At 39.7% G+C, this 13,246-nt stretch overlaps 2 protein-coding genes and 1 non-coding gene across 3 annotated transcripts in view; 2 read left to right on the forward strand and 1 right to left on the reverse strand.

Annotated features, from left to right (window-relative positions):
- LOC143348586 (uncharacterized) overlaps nt 1-13,246 on the reverse strand; it is a 47,240-nt gene that overhangs the window by 28,560 nt on the left and 5,434 nt on the right. The gene's annotated exons all lie outside the window — the stretch shown is intronic.
- Nucleotides 1-13,246, forward strand: part of LOC143348575 (uncharacterized) — a 115,065-nt gene that overhangs the window by 25,777 nt on the left and 76,042 nt on the right. The window lies entirely within an intron of this gene.
- Trnaa-ugc (transfer RNA alanine (anticodon UGC)) lies at nt 6,353-6,424 on the forward strand. Its single transcript has one exon. It is a non-coding gene; the product is annotated as a tRNA-Ala (tRNA).

Below are 13,246 nucleotides of genomic sequence, written 5' to 3' on the forward strand. Positions count from 1 at the left end.
GAGAAAAAAATTCAGGAAGGTAGGCAAATTTTTCGACAAAATTCAAAAATTTCAAATCGTTCTGGAAAAATTATTTTCGGTTAGTGGGGTCAATTACAATCATTTTTGGTGAATAGACATACCCCTGAAATCTTACGCATTTCCGAGAAAAAAATTCATTACCGAAAATCTAATTAGGTGCCTGAATTTTTCGACGAAAAAAAAAATTTCAAATCTCGTTCAAGAAAAATTATTTTCGGTTGCGGGGGCTAATTACAATCATTTTTGGTGAATAGACATACCCCCGAAATCCTACCCACTTTCTAGAAAAAAATTCGAGAAGGTGTGAAATTTTTCAATGAAAGTAAAATATTTCAAATCGTTCTGAAAAAAATATTGTTAGCTGTGGGGGTCAATTACAATCATTTTTGGTGAACAGACGTACCCCCGAAATCCTGCGCATTTTCGAGAAAAAAATTCAGTATGGGCGGAACTTTAAACGTTAATAACTTTTTAACAAAGCCTCCATCAACAAATTGGTATTCTTGATTTTCGTCTTATTTTGGCTTCTAGAATCCCTCATTAAAATTTTTCCTAGGGGTGGTCGAACACCCTGTATACTATCGTTAAGTCCAATACTGTTACTCTTGTGTTTTAAATATTAATGTCTTAAACAACCTGCGTACGTAATATGGTAATGATTATGTCTTACGGTTTTTTCTTGCAAAAAATTCCAGAAGAAGATTCGAAAATTGATCTTCTGAGCCAGTGTACCCTCTGAAAGTCGTGTCCGCGAGCACGCGTCTTCTGCAACGTGACTAATTGCGAGTCCTGCGTAACCGCACACGTGCACGGTCGTGTGCTTTCGTTCCATAATTGTCAGCGCGCGAAACCGACCGTCGAAACGGGCTCTCGATTAATCACCGACCGAACCAATTACGACACACGCTGGACCGGAACGAATTAGGCGAGGAATCGGTATCTCGGGAGGGGTTCGGCACGCGCCATCGGGATGCTTCGCGAGGATCCTTCGCTTCCATCTGGGAACTTTTTCTTTCTCCCCAGGCAGCGTCTCGATTCCCCGTCGCCCTAACTGTTGCGGCTATTATATCGTACGATCAAAATTTCCATTAGTCGGAGGCGAAATTTGATACACCAGTAGATATTTATACACTGCGATATCCTTGAGCTTCGGAATCGCCTTTATCTTTTCCAGACGGCTGTAGCCTGCAACCGAAGGCGAGGATAACGAATAAGAGGAAAGGAGAAGAAAAGCATTGTTTTTGTATACAAACTGTCGCCGTCTTTCACGCGTCACTGGCTGCAGGGGGGACGCAACCCAGTTCGGAGAAACGTTCCAGTCGTTGCTGCATCACTTTCTCTCAACGTTTTACGTTTCTGCAAGAGATCGTCGCTATTATCCACGGTCACCCGAGAACGTCGCCTCGCACGACGCGTCTATGGTATCGCATTATATCGCAATTACATTTTACCCTTGGACGAAGGGATCGCTCCGAACGAAATTGAGCGTTTCGCGAAGGGGCACCGACGCGACAGCTGCGCCGAATCCTTTCGCGGAGGCGTTTTCCCTGTTAATTTGTTAACCTATAATCGAGTACACGGCGAACGAAACGGCGGGCAACGTAAGAGGAGACGGCAGCCTTAGAAGCGTTGATGAGGAGCAATTAGCCAATGGTCGGCGTATGTGACCGATTGGCGCCTCTTTTGCTTCATTTCTGCCAATATGCACCAACGGCCATCTAGAGGGCGTTCAAGAAATCCATTTATATGGCAGATGGTACATACCATTCAGAGCAATATAACCTTAATAAAGGTTTCGAACCACTGATCTATAGAATGTTATACGAATTTCGGGGAAAAATGGCTGCCAGTTAATGCGTCAAACGTCGATGTTCGAGCGTAAGAAACGATCGGTGGATAAATCGAGTTGGCAATTTCGCGGGGAACTCGGAACGGAATAATGCGTTTCGGGCGAGCGTGTGCGCGAGGAAACTGGTTGTTTCGTCGCACGTGTCGCGCCATATGTCGGTGCACGGGGTGCAACGGGTGGCCCAAGGGCTAACGTTACGCACCGATCACCGCTATAAGTTACGTCAGAGGGGTCGACAGGAGATACCGAGGATCTACGAACAAATTATTTGCACGCATCGACGTCGACCTGTTGTGCCACCGCGATCAAACGCCAACGGCTATCGATCTAATTGCGGCTATTTTTGCGTTATTAATGCGATCCGCCGCATACATAGTGGCTACCGTTCGCATTTCTGACAGAAATTATTCCAGAAACGAGTCGTTTTAATGAGGCAATGGTAACCCGACCGTTTATTCCGTAGATCGAGGATTTTTTTTTATTGCGAAAAACGGATGCTGAAGGTATTTGCGGATAATTAATGGGTCCTCGTCGATAGATAGGACGCTCGTCGAAACTAGGACACTACAAGTTTCTAGATACACCTACTTTGACGCAGTTTACAAAGTACCTCGTAACGCTGTTAGTTTCGTGAATTTGAAAAATCGAGTTTTCGAACCTGACGCACGAGAATCCCCCCCTTAAAAAGTCCCATCGCTAGCGAAGAAAAGGCTGATAAAAAGGATCGTTCCTACCGAACAAATTTTCAAAGAAAGGAACCGGAATATCCATGATCGATGATACTAATATTTTTGTACGGTTTGTACTATACGGTGTACAGAGGTACAGGAATGAAGCAGTCCTTTGTCGAGCTACTTACGAAACGGAGGTCCCGCTCTTTAATCCAAGAAAAGATGGCGCGTCGAAGAAAAGGAGGAATCGGGACCCGTGATAGATGTCGGGCCCGATCGTGCTGTGCCTTCGCGACTATATGAATGGCTAACTGCACAAAGTGAATACATCCGACTAATTTTGAGAAATCGATTTTTTGGCATTTTCACGATCCCTTACGCTGTGAGACGACATTTGTAATAAAAACAAGACATTCGCTATTTTATTAAATGAATTTTTTCTTTTATCCGCTGTCTGCTGAATAAAAATAAAAATTTGGATCGATAGAAATCAGAGTTTTTATAAAATTAAATGTTTTGCTACGAACGAATACAAATTATAGGGTCTCTTGTTCGAATGAAATTTTGGGAAAAATTTTAATGGGGGATTCTAGAAGTCAAAATAAGACGAAAAACAAGAATACCAATTTGTTGATGGAGGCTTCGTTAAAAAGTTATTAACGTTTAAAGTTCCGCTAGTACTGATTTTTTTTCTCGAAAGTGGGTAGGATTTCAGGGGTATGTGTAATGACCAAAAATGATTGCATATAACCCCCGCAACCGAAAATAATTTTTTTAGAATGATTTGAAAATTTTTTTTTTCGCCGAAAAATTTCACCACCTACCCGATTTTTTTTCTCGAAAGTGCGTAGGATTTCAGGGGTATGTGTAATGACCAAAAATGATTGCAATTAATCCCCGCAACAGAAAATAATTTTTTTAGAATGATTTGAAAATTTTTTTTTTCGCCGAAAAATTTCACCACCTGTCCGATTTTTTTTCTCGAAAGTGCGTAGGATTTCAGGGGTATGTGTAATGACCAAAAATGATTGCAATTAATCCCCGCAACCGAAAATAATTTTTTTAGAATGATTTGAAAATTTTTTTTTTCGCCGAAAAATTTCACCACCTATCCGATTTTTTTTCTCGAAAGTACGTAGGATTTCAGGGGTATGTGTAATGACCAAAAATGATAGCAATTAATCCCCGCAACAGAAAATAATTTTTTTAGAATGATTTGAAAATTTTTTTTTTCGCCGAAAAATTTCACCACCTGTCCGATTTTTTTTCTCGAAAGTGCGTAGGATTTCAGGGGTATGTGTAATGACCAAAAATGATTGCAATTAATCCTCGCAACAGAAAATAATTTTTTTAGAATGATTTGAAAATATTTTTTTTCGCCGAAAAATTTCACCACCTATCCGATTTTTTTTCTCGAAAGTGCGTAGGATTTCAGGGGTATGTGTAATGACCAAAAATGATTGCAATTAACCCCCGCAACCGAAAATAATTTTTTTAGAATGATTTGAAAATTTTTTTTTTCGCCGAAAAATTTCACCACCTATCCGATTTTTTTTCTCGAAAGTGCGTAGGATTTCAGGGGTATGTGTAATGACCAAAAATGATTGCAATTAATCCTCGCAACAGAAAATAATTTTTTTAGAATGATTTGAAAATTTTTTTTTTCGCCGAAAAATTTCACCACCTATCCGATTTTTTTTCTCGAAAGTGCGTAGGATTTCAGGGGTATGTGTAATGACCAAAAATGATTGCAATTAATCCCCGCAACAGAAAATAATTTTTTTAGAACGATTTGAAATTTTAGAATTTTTAATGTTAATTACTTTTTAACGAAGCCTCCATCAACAAATCGGTATTCTTAATTTTCGTCTTATTTTGGCTTCTAGAATCCCCCATTAAAATTTTTTTCAGGGGTGGCCGAACTCCCTGTATGTATAGCGAGTCACACTCCCTCGGAATTATTGTGCGCGGCGTATTACCGAGAGATTCTTCGACAACGATACCCACCCGATTCCTCGCCGTTATTCCATTCTGTAGGCACGGTGATATCGCGGAAACAACAATGGTGCATTATACGAGAGCGTGGTCCGAGGAATCGGGGCTTCGGGCTTCGGGTACGGCCACGACTCCGCGGTCGGATTTTTTGCAAGTACGCATCGCGATTACGACGTTCCCCCCGTTTCCACCGAGTCCAGATCGCGGCCATTAATTCTGCGTTTCGTGGCGCGCTTATTATCCCTCCGTTTGCCCTCATATTTGCTTTGCTAATACGCAGATGTCGATCGGAGAACGACTGGTCAAATCGTAGGTCCCTGGCCAGCATCGTGTGCAGCCATGGATCGCGTATCGTCCTTCGTCATCCATTAAAACAGAAAACTTCTTTCGCGAAACGACGAGTACGTTCTACGTAATAACTAATATTATGTTTTAATAATGCTTTAAAAATTATAAATAATTCCAGCGTCGTTGGTAACACTACAAAACAACGATCGAACATTTCTGGCAATTTACCATAAAATGATATTCAATATTTTGTATTCGATATCTCAAAAACAATAATCAAGTTGTGCACTGACAATAATAACTAAGAAAGTATTGAATTTTACAAGTTCTATGAATATGGGGTAGATATTAATGATCGTGAATGAGCGTGATAAATAGCCAATGGCGGAATTCTGGTGTGAAAGGTTAGTTCGGTTCGGGCATGAAAATAAAAGTAAGAGAAAGGGAGAAGAGATTGAAAAGTTGTCTCGTGAATCATTGGTATGGGATTGCGTGGGAAACGTTGAAACGTTCACGGGCGTGCGGTAAAAAATTAGCGACAGTTCGCAATGATCGTAGAAAAACCAACAAGCGCGCGATGTAAAACACGCACGGCGACGACGTGTTCGATACGTCGATTGCGCGACAGTTGCGATACCTCGCGCACGGGAACTGGAACGCTCTTAATGAACGGAAATTCTTTCGCGTGGATTTCATTCAGCCAACGTTCACGCGTGTTTCCTCGTCCCACGATGGCAAAACACGACTCACTTTCTATATTTTATAATCGGTAACAATATGTTCGAACATTCGACGACGTTCATCGTACTAATAATTTTAGGTTATGGTACAACATGGATCAGAGATGATATGGAAGAAAAACTATGATATATTTACGACTGTCTTTATATTTAATAATAACGAAAGAAATAAATCTTTCCAAATATAAAAGAAACTTTTTCAGTTGCCCGTACAGTACACATAAACTAATAACCAAATATTTAGAATAGAATGCATGCATTCCATAAGTATATTGCATGGTGGTTCGTTACTGAAATAGTTTGAGAACCGCTGGTTTACACGCTCGTACCCACAGAGCACCGATTGGAATTTAATTGAACTCTTTACATTTAATAAATTGTACGAGGATATTAATTTCATCGTGCCACAGGGTTAATTCGGTTCGTCGCTGAAATAAATGAATAAATAAATACGTGCAATTTTTCTCGCAGCCGTACGAAACGTATAAATCGTCGAAGGTGAACGGAAACGATACGCGACACTGCAGGTGGGATCGTTTGGTCGTAAACGCTGAGCATAAAGTGTATTCGAATCACAATGGGCCATTCCCGTGGCTGAAAATGATTTGCTCGGGTCCCCGTCGAAATTATTGGGTTCTTGGCGGGCAACGAAAGGCCTCGCTATTAATTCGTTTCGTCGTTGTGGAATCGTCGATGGTTTACGACTTCGTATGGAGAACAAGAGCCAAGCGTCGCGCGCACGCGTTGCTCCCACTACTCGTATGTTATTCGAGTCGTCTTTTTCAAGAGGGGATGTAGCTCAGTGGTAGAGCGTTCGCTTTGCATGTGAAAGGCCCCGGGTTCGATCCCCGGCATCTCCAACTTTTTTTTTCCATCCTATTTTGCTTTTTTAAAAAGAAAACGTGTCTGTCCTAAGCACATAACATTTATTAAACGCTCGAACAAATAATAGAATATCATTGAATACTAGAATAATATACAAAAATCATTTTCTTTCTACTTTCTTTTTCTCAAATATTATGTCTATCCAGAACATGTATTTGACAAATATTAGTATAATTTCGATGATATGCAATAAACTTGATACCAGGTAGAATCATCGGAGTAAAATTAATTCCGTGCAGAGGTTTTTTCTGTCGCTGATTAATTCAACACTGAGAAGGTTAACCTCCAAATAGGTTACTGTTTCTTTGAAAAAATCATGTATGACATAAGTAACAGGAGTTATTAATAATCTCGTTAAATATCTTATATTTAGAGAGGAAGTTCATTTACAAATAGAAAGAACACAAAAAAAGGCCTTGAGAAATGGTTAGAACGTAACGAAACTGATGTATGCTTTCATAGCAACATATTCTTGTCTGTAAAGAAAAAATCATGTCTATATAACCATACTTCGATCTGGAATGTGTTATGCAGCAGTATGTACTTACAGTACTTTAACCTAGCCTCAAACCTTTGCAAATTTTTTAGGTTAACCCTTAACCGAAACAGATATGAAAAAATTTTAATTCTCTATCAAGATTCACTGCATACCTAAATAATAAATATACAGGGTGTTCGGCCAGCCCTGGGAAAAATTTTAATGGAGGATTCTAGAGGCCAAAATAAGACGAAAATCAAGAATATCAATTTGTTGATGGAGGCTTCGTTAAAAAGTTATTAACAATTAAATTCGAAAATTTCAAATCGTTTTGGCAAAATTATTTTCGGTTGCGGGGGTCAATGACAATCATTTTTGGTGAACAGACATACCCCTGAAATCTTACGCATTTCCGAGAAAAAAATTCATTACTGAAAATCTAATTAGGTGCCTGAATTTTTCGACAAAATTAAAAAATTTCAAATCGTTTTGAAAAAATTATTTTCGGTTGCGGGGGTCAATGACAATCATTTTTGGTGAACAGACATACCCCCGAAATCCTACCCACTTTCGAGAAAAAAATTCGAGAAGGTGTGAAATTTTTCGACGAAATTAAAATATTTCAAATCGTTCTGAAAAAAATATTGTTAGCTGTGGGGGTCAATTATAATCATTTTTGGTGAATAGACATACCCCTGAAATCCTACCCACTTTCGAGAAAAAAATTCGAGAAGGTACTGAAATTTTTAGACGAAATTAAAAAATTTCAAATTATACTAAAAAAATTATATTTAGTTACAGGGGCCAATTATAAGCGTTTTTGGTCATTACACATATTCCCGAAATCCTGCGCATTTTCGAGAAAAAAATTCAGTACTGGTGAAATTTTAAACGTTAATAACTTTTTAACGAAGCCTCCATCAACAAATTGGTATTCTTGATTTTCGTCTTATTTTGGCCTCTAGAACCCCCCATTAAAATTTTTCCCAGGGGTGGCCGAACATCCTGTACATAACCTCTCCAGAGAATTCTACGAGAGTCTATTCCATAACGATAATAACCTAATCAACACTGTAATACAAATCAGAGACGCATAGTAAATCAACTTCCTCGAACACAAATTGCCTCACTAAACTTTATTAACATTCCAAGAATGATTTGATATCCGCATTCTCTTTCTATTAAAATTCGACTATCGCAAGCACTAAATTTACAGTAGTGCAACAATAATAATGCAACTGAATCGATATGCAGGGCAGACTTTTACAAGAACTTTGTAACTTATGTAGTATGTAAGTCGAATATACAAGAAACGATTTAAAAATTTGATAATCGCCTCGTAAATATAGATTGTCCAAGAAATTGATTTAGAATGGAACATGCAGAAAACGGTTGAAAAAATCGATAACCGTCTCGGAAAGATCGATTCTGTAGAAAACGGATTCAGAGCCGAGCATCCCTATTATGCCTGCTAATAAGCGTAGTACATATATCGCGTCGATTATCCGTTAAGTATAGGGTCGAAAAGCATAGGGCTATCGGCGCTGACCATTGGCCGATGACTACACGTCACTGGCATGCACACACAGTCGTAATTCATACAGTCTGCTATAATGGCCAGCTCTGGCTCTCTGTGCCTATATCTCTGGCCCTGCCTTCCTTCCCTCTCTCTCTCCAGACTCCCCTCGCCACGAGCAACACGAATAAATCATAAAATTCATAACTGGCCGCGCGCGTCCGTGACTGACTCGGAGAAACCAACAACGAAAGTTTCAACTTCGTACGATATCGAATAAGACAACGGGCTTGCTTCAACGCCCGGTTTCTCTCGCGATACGAACGAGAAGCCAGAGGCTCGACCGCATCATTGCAATACGGAAGCAACGAATGCTTTATTTCTATAAATAAAAGGCCATTTTGTTGTATACCGGACGAACAGCGAGACATCGTCTGGATCATTCAGATAGAAGAGCACCAGTCTCGATTAGTCTCCCGATTAACCCTTCCCTTCCCACTACAGCTGTACGGTTATACAAGGTGTCCCAGGTTTTAATGGCTAAACTTTGTCAGTGTACTCTATACAGTAATGGTTCTTAGAATAAACTCCAGACGAGATTCGTAGTCGAACGTTTCTCAGAACTGGGTGGATCCCCCTCGGAGCCAGTCGAGCGTGAACGACGACACATATATAAAACGGTACGAGCTGGGATGCCGGCGACAATTTGTACACAAAACAAAGCTTTCTTTCTCGTTCTTATTCCCTGCCCTTGTCTTCGGTTGTCGACTATGGCCGTCGATAAAAAGTAAAGTAAATATCCACCGGTGTCGAATTTCGTCTCTGCAGTTCGAAAGATGAAGACGAATTAAGATGTAAATCTATATAATAAAAAGAAATATTATGCAGATGTTATAGTATTATGATAAAGTAAAAATATGGAATTGAATTTTCGCCAGCTTTCCGACGTTTCGACGCCTGATCGGTGGATATCTGGATCGATGTAGGTGATCGATGGATTAAAGCGGCTCGCGCCCTAGGAAATAGGTTAGGATTATCGCGCGAATCCGCGTCGGCTTCGTCGCTGACCCTGAGCGTCGGGAACAGGTTTCGCGTCAGAGTCAAGCGCGCAATTCCGCATCCCCCGTTTCCTTGAGTTTACGCGAGGGAATGTGCAAAGATTATCGCGCCAATTAGCGCACAGTCCCATGCGTGGGATCGTAGCGATTTCAACCTTCCGATCCGCCTTCGTCGATAAATTTCTTCGCGACGAAGCCGGGAAAATGAAAAGCAAGGAAGAAGTCATCGTCGATCGTGGCCCGCGAGTCAGTTACTTTTCTCATTTTACACACGCGCGACCTCTATGAAGATTTCAAGGAAATAGAATTAAAGTTTGTCCAACAAGTTTGTTTCTTTTATTTTATGAAAATATATTTAAAATTTTTCTCGATCAGGATGCTTTCCTTCTTTACAGGTCGACAAGTATAATAAAAGACAGTGCCAAAACTCGCGGAACAGATCTAACCTAACACGGTTCATACGATCAGACGAAGATATAAATATCCGCGCGCACGTAACTAGAGTTGACCACGCACCGAGGAGGTAGACAGCTGCGTTCCCGACTGTTTTCGTTTTTTATTTTCCGTCCCTAATCGGCAGATAACGCGTTCGGGGGAGGGCCCTGTACGAGCCAGCTGCTTTTTGTCTTTACGAAACACGCATTAAGTGCCTCTAATTATAAACACTGTGCTTCTCTATTTCAGGTACGCGATCACGATGATATTTACGGTCGTTCCTCTTCCGGCCAGACAACTTCCTCCTCTCCAATCTGACCTGTACTAACCTCTCGTTTCGCTCGCCTGTCAATTAATTCCGTCTGTTCACAATCATTCCTTTCTACTTATTACCAAACAAATAAATTTCTAATACAGTGGCGTAGATACACATACTTAACATTCAAATAATTATATTTTCATTGTGTCTATTATGTTATACAAAATTTTGGTAAATTAGATAACTTCATTTCTTATACATATACTATTATTTCCTCTTGTAATAACTGAACAACGACTTTGTTCCGACACATCCATGCTTTTCTGATGCACGTAATAAAGATGTAATGATAACAATCTTTCCACAGTTGGCACAAACTTTCCCACAGTTTCTTGCCTCTTATTGATTATATTCTTCCACGGAAAATCTGTGCCTCCTTATGCGTGGTCTTAAAAATTATACGATGATTTAGTACTAGAGAACTGAAGCTCGAGAGTCGCGTTTTGCTCATCTTGAGAAGTATTATAATACACACATAATTGCAAAGGACGCACGGAAGCGCTTTCCTTTCTGAGTCGTGGTTGCTTTCCGGTCGAAACAGTCTGCCCAACGTTGTCTCGTTTTCCGTAACTCGTTAACCTATTCGGTACTAAGGATATTCATAACCTAAAAATCCTACGTGTTCCAAGTATTCCTGACGATGTTTTATTTAAATAAAACATTTCTTTTGACATTTGGTTTTCTGACCGACTGATGTTAAAATATTTATTTTTGGAAGCAACTGTACGTATTAAAATAACAGATTTTCATTGCACAACAATGGTATATGAAATGAAATGACGTGTTGTGCAAAGAGAAGAATGAAATAATGTACAGCAATAAAGATTATACAGCATCGATAAACATTTGACAAAGTGGAACAATTACACGAACATAATTTGCGTCGAGATAAATGTAAAATTTTAATCGTACGCTCAAGCTCAACGATCCTACCACAAGGATGCATGTATTTAAGAAATGAGATACTTTCGCGCGACGATAGTAAGCTTAATATCTTAGCGAGCTTACGCTAATTGGTTAAATTGGGTGATGCAACTTAAGAACGAGTCGTAATCTTATTATTTCAACGTGTGTTGTTCACCCGTACACCCTATGTGGTACTCGTCAAAGGATTAACAACTTTTTTTCACAGAGCGATTGAGAGTGTCTTGAATACTCGAGCCTTGGGTCAGGTCGGGTCCTGAAAGCGGAATATTGTAATCGACATCGAAACGACCTAACCTAACCCAGATCTAACTCAAACCTAACCTAACATGACCTGTGGCATCGTGATCTGTAAGCAACCATGAGAAAGAAAAATGAAATAAATTGAATTTATTAAAGAACAATATAACGAGAGGAGACTAGTAAATCATCTTATTATATTAAATTGTTGCTTTCTCCTTTTCAATGGTAGAATTCTGAGATATTGAAATACCTCACGATACCGGTTACGGGTTGAAGTTTCCTTCAAACATCGATTAGTTTCACGTGTTTCGCGGAGAATGGAGAACAAGTTTTCAAGGAGAGGAGTTTTCCTTTGCCGTCGAGGGACGAGCATTAGCGTTGACGAGAGGATTCTTATGGTAATGGGGCAATAGGTTTGAGAAAGTCGAGCGTTCGCGGTGGCGAGAAAAGAGAAGAAAAGAGAGACACGAGCAGCTGACAATGGGTAGAGAGAAACGTTACGGTTGGCCGCGCTTCGCTAACCGAGGGTTACGCGTTCGCTTTTATTTACACCTGGAGCGCACGCGTTCGTGGTACACCTTACCAACAACTCCCACGCGTCGATGAGCTCGTGCGCCAAATATGCCTGGAATTTGCTATGCCCCTTTGCCTAATTTTTCTCGCTCGAATACGATTGAATCAACGCTACTCGAAATAACTTGTTATTAGTTGACTATTTATGGATTATTTATGGTTGATTATTCATCCATGGGAAAAATTTTAATGGGGGATTCTAGAGGTCAAAATAAGACGAAAATCAAGAATACCAATTTGTCGATGGAGGCTTCGTTAAATAGTTATTAACAATTAAATTCAAAAGTTTCAAATCGTTTTGGAAAAATTATTTTCACTTGCGGGGGTCAATTACAATCATTTTTGGTGAATACACATACCCCCGAAATCCTACCCACTTTCTAGAAAAAAATTCGAGAAGGTGTGAAATTTTTCGACGAAAAAGAAAATTTCCAAATCATTCAAAAAAAATTATATTTAATTACAGCGGTCAATTACAAGCATTTTTGGTCATTACACACATCCCCGAAATCCTACGCACTTCCGAGAAAAAAATTCCTTACCGAAAATCTGCCTAAATTTTTTCGACGAAAAAAAAGAATTTCAAATCGTTTTGGAAAAATTATTTTCGGTTGAGGGAGTCAATTGCAATCATTTTTAGTGAATAGACATATCCCCGAAATTCTGCGCATTTTCGAGAAAAAAAATTCAGAAAGGACGGAACTTTAAACGTTAATAACTTTTTAACGAAGCCTCTATCAACAAATTGATATTCTTGATTTTCGTCTTATTTTAGCCTCTAGAATCTTTCATTACAATTTTTCCCAGGTGTTTATTGCACTTACGAAGCGCTCATAGAGCAAACGAAAAGGTTTTCAGTCTCCCTATTAGTCTCTGACTGAAAAAACTAAAGTTATCACTAGTGGATGAAATTCGATCCGGTGCACGAGTAGGATCGCTTTCAACGAGCTTCTGTTTACATAGTCGTCGACCATGCGAGTCGATGGGACGTTCGCGCTGAGAAAACATAAGCACCAGATGATTCAGTTACTTTGGTCCAGTGTGAAAATTGTAACTAAAAAGTGGGAACTCCTAACCTATAAATATAATTTGCTAAGACGGAGTCAAAATCCAAAAATCGTCGACTACGGACGTCGACAAAAAGTAAAGGCGACTTCGAGGCTCAACGACATCGTTGTGAATGCTGCTGGTGTCGAATTTCGCCTAGGAATCCCCGTAAGAATTACTAACCTAACCCATACCTACTATGGA

The sequence above is a fragment of the Colletes latitarsis genome, chromosome 11 (genome assembly GCF_051014445.1).
Source record: "Colletes latitarsis isolate SP2378_abdomen chromosome 11, iyColLati1, whole genome shotgun sequence".
Classification (NCBI taxonomy): Eukaryota; Metazoa; Arthropoda; class Insecta; order Hymenoptera; family Colletidae; genus Colletes; species Colletes latitarsis.